The sequence below is a fragment of the Ursus maritimus genome (assembly GCF_017311325.1).
Source record: "Ursus maritimus isolate PB19 chromosome X unlocalized genomic scaffold, ASM1731132v1 scaffold_X1, whole genome shotgun sequence".
Classification (NCBI taxonomy): Eukaryota; Metazoa; Chordata; class Mammalia; order Carnivora; family Ursidae; genus Ursus; species Ursus maritimus.
In genome coordinates this window covers 118,094,318-118,098,354 of record NW_024423319.1, presented here as the reverse complement: position 1 = coordinate 118,098,354, position 4,037 = coordinate 118,094,318, and the positions used below count along the sequence as shown (strand labels likewise).

At 43.8% G+C, this 4,037-nt stretch overlaps 1 protein-coding gene across 1 annotated transcript in view; it reads left to right on the top strand.

The window, feature by feature from the left end:
* Nucleotides 1-4,037, top strand: part of CLCN4 (chloride voltage-gated channel 4) — a 101,708-nt gene that overhangs the window by 3,442 nt on the left and 94,229 nt on the right.

Genomic DNA, 4,037 nt, shown 5'->3' with positions numbered 1-4,037 from the left:
GAAAAAAAAATCTGGAATGATTACCATACATGCATTATAAAGAGAGTAAGGGGCTTGTCAAAGATAACTGTCAACTGTTTTCCAGCTGTCATTGTGCTGCTTAAATAATGACACATTTACTAATTCTCCTTACAGGGGTTTGTCCTCGGTATTTGGCCTGATTTCTTTTAAAGCAAAAGCTGCTTTACTCTGAATGGGATGGAAACATATTGGTTAGCAATTTAAAGAGCCAAATGTGCAATATGAATCGTTTTGCATTATTTTGCAAGGTTCCAGTGTTTAAAGGGGATATGTCAGAAATGCATTTCCCCCCTCCCCGCAGGTGTTTTAAGTAGATTGGAAAATAACAGTATCCAATAAAATAAAATGCAACCTCTGAAGATTAACTGCCAGTGTAAGAGACAGCGAATCAGTACATCTCTTAAGAACAAAATGGTTTTTAGAAGGGGGTGGGGTGGAGACGATCACCCAAACCGAAGAATTCCCAGTGTTCTTTTTAATTTCCGTGCAGAATAATTAGCCTGTTGGAAGAAGGGGCTTGATGACTCAGCGGCAGATGGAGGGGGGGGGTCAGGTGACTTTTCAGTTCTGGCCGGTTGTGGGGTGGGGGGTGGGATTTTTAATGGACTCTGTTAAAGCGTTCTGACCTGTTTACATTCCTTTCTCTGGGTCAAATAGGGCCCGAGGCCGGGACAGGGGTGGGCACCCTTAGGAGGAGAATGTGGCGCTCTTTTCTGTAAAACATGACCCCTCTGGAAGTTGGGGTGTCAGTAAACTGTACTGGAACTCACACCATGAATAATTCGATTCCCCAGCAACTGTTGGAGGACAGTGTTAAAAAGCAATGCTATTTTAGTTTATAATAGAAAGGTTTTTAATTATTTTCCCCTTGCAGTGGGCTTACCATCAGGCAGCCCAGATAGCTTTGGCTCTAAGAAGGGGATTATAGACTTCTCTCTGCTTTATTTTCTCACCAATTTTCAGTTGATTTGCTCTGATTATATATTTCAGAGTAAGGCAGAGCTATGAAAACAATGGGGAATTCTTTTCCAGCTTAGAACTTTATAAGATTGCCATCCAGAAGACATCAAGGAGAAGAGAGGATGTGAGCCCTGTTTAAAGAAATATGGGGATAGAGATGGGGTGAAGTCTGCAAAGAAAAATGGGGATGGGATGGGGTGAAGTCAGTGAGACTTACCTTTGATTTTGCTAAAATCAAACTGATGTCTGTGTGAAATTAACGCTGTGTCAGAAAATGACCTGGCAGGGTACTGGGCCGTAGTCTTGCGTATACTTCAGCCTAGAGATCCAGAGGTCAAAATCGTATCTTTGTTCCTACCCGCGCCTATATATTTATATATTCATACATTCATGTCTCCGTCTCTACACCTATGTCTGCTTCTGTAGGCCTTTTTTTTTTTTAAAATTACGCTTATGTAAGAAAATGCCACGCTGTTTTCCAAGGTGGGCATACCATTTTGCATTCCTGCCAGCAATGTATGAGAATTTCAGTTACTCAGGATCTTGCCAGCACCTTGGTTTGGTTTGGTTTGGTTTTGTTAATTTTAGCTGTGCTCGTAGGTATGTAGGGGTTATCTCTTTGTGCTTATTTTTTTTTAAGTGAATGAGTCTTAATCGTATGTAAATTATTCCCTGCCAGCCCCTTGGTGTTGTCGGTTTTTTAAAAGAAATTTAACCATTCTGGTAGGTAGTTATGGTATCTCATTGTGGTTCTTCTCTTCTTTTTAAATTTTTTAGTAATTTACTGGTTTATTGTGTTTCGAGGCTGTTTCTGCCTGCTAGAGTCTGAGGTCCAGGAAGCCTGGGATGTGCGTGTGTATTGTTCGTGCCTCTGTCTCCAGCACTGGGCGTGGTACCGGCAGTGTTTAGTTACTGTTTTAGAAATCAGTCAATGTTTAGTAATTGCACAAGTCCTGAAGCCCTGGGGGGAGCCAGCTTGCTCACACCAGAGGGGATTAAACCATCGGCGGTGCCCCTGCAGTTCTCGCTGGTGGACGAGTCAGGGAAGAACTGGATTTGGCAGCACGTTTCAGGCTGAAATCATTCCCCGGGAGCTAGCTAGCGGTTTTCATTACCTAGCTGGTAACTGAGCTTCATTTTTCATTAATCATTTTCAAGTCCCTGAATCCAACCATGCTTGAAGCCTCAATTAAAAAAAAAAATTCTTTCCCCCACCCCCGACCCCCTGCCTTTGGCAACCAGTAGTCTGTTCTCTGTGAGCGTTTCCTCCCTTCGATTCCACGATTCCAAGCATAAGAGGGATCCTAAGTATTTGACTTTCTCTGTCTGACTGACTTCCCCTTAGCATAATGCCCTCGAGGTCCATCCATGTTGTTGCAAATGGCAAGCTTTCATTCTTTCTTACGGCCGAATAATATTCCATTGTAAATATATACTCAAGTTTCTTTATCCGTTCATCCATCGACAGACACTTAGGTGCTTTTCATGCCTCGGCTGTTGTGCATAGCGCCGCGGTGAACATAACGGTGCAAATATCTTTTTGAGTTGGTGTTTTTGTTTTCTTCAGAAAAATACCCAGAAGTGGAATTGCTGGAATGTAGGGTAGTTCTATTTTTAGTGTTTTTGAGGAGCCTCCATACTGTTTTCCACAGTGGGGGCACTAATTTACATTCCCACCCACAGCGCATGAGGGCTCCCTTTTCTCCACATCCTTGCCAACACTTGTTATTTCTGGTCCTTTCGTTAATAGCCATTCTCACAGGTGTGCGGTGTCACTCAGTTGTGGTTTTGATTTGCAGTTCCCTGATGGTTGGTGATGTCGAGCATGTTTTCATGTGCCCATGGCCATCTGTCTGTCTTCTTTGGAACGATGTCTATTTAGATCTTCTGCCCATTTTTTGATCAGATTTTTTTCTTCTGTTGAGTTGTATTCTTTATATTTTGGGTATTAGCTTCTTAGCAGATAGATGATTTGCAAATGTTTTCTCCCATTCAGTAGGTTGCTTTTCATTTTGTAAATGAATTCTTTTGCTGTGCAGAGCTTTTGAATATGATGTAGTCCCACTTACTTATTTTTGCTCTTGTTGCTTTTGCTTTTGGTGTCAGATTCCAAAAATCATCGCCAAGACCTTTGTCGAGGAGCTTATCGCCTATGTTTTCTTCTAGGAGTTTTATGGTGTCAAGTCTTATGTTCAAGTCTTTAATCTATTTCGAGTTAGTTTTGTATCTGGTGTAATTTTGTGTACGGCATTTCTGCAGAGTTTGGACACCCTGAAGTGTTGTTGTAGTGATTCAGCAATTTATTTATTGCAATTGCCTTCATTCGGTTCAGGTTGGCTACAGGGATTAAGATCCTTGGGTCACTTCCTTCCTCCTCCCTGTCCAGCCCTAGACAGAGCAGAATGGGTGATATTGACGGATGTGGGAGAGACCTGAATTCTACTTCTGGCTTCCGGACTGTGTAACCTTGGGCACGTTACTTTGTGTCTTTGGGCCTCAATTTTCTCTTCTTCAAAGAAACCAAGAAATTTAGATCAGGGTTTCTCCGCCTCAGCATTGTTGACCTTTGGGGCTGAATAAATCCGTTGTGGTGGGGCCGTTGTGCGGTAGGAGGCTCGGCAGAATCCCTGGGCTCTACTCACTAGATGCCAGTAGCGCCCCTCCCCCAGCTGTGACAACTAAAATGTCTCTAGACGCTGCTCCCTGTCCCCCTGGGGTGGGGAGCATGATCCCTGGTTGAGAACCACTGATTTGGATGATCTCTAAATGTTCTTCTGGCTTCAGTGTTCTAGATCATTTTCCTAGGATTCGTTTGATGCTAAGCCCTTGATCAGAGATCCGATTCCCTTTCATGGCGTCCGTATATATCGGAAAATACAATGCGAAGGCTTTTTTTACGCTGTGGGGTTCCAGAAGTAGCGTCTGTCCGAATGGGGAGGCCTCTTTGTGCGCCAGTTGTCGCTGGGAAGCTAGTTGAGTGCCGGGGAGAGGGGACGCCTGGCCCAAGAGCAGCGTGCATTGGAGCGTCTGGGGCGCGGGGGCTCGGTTGCCTGGAC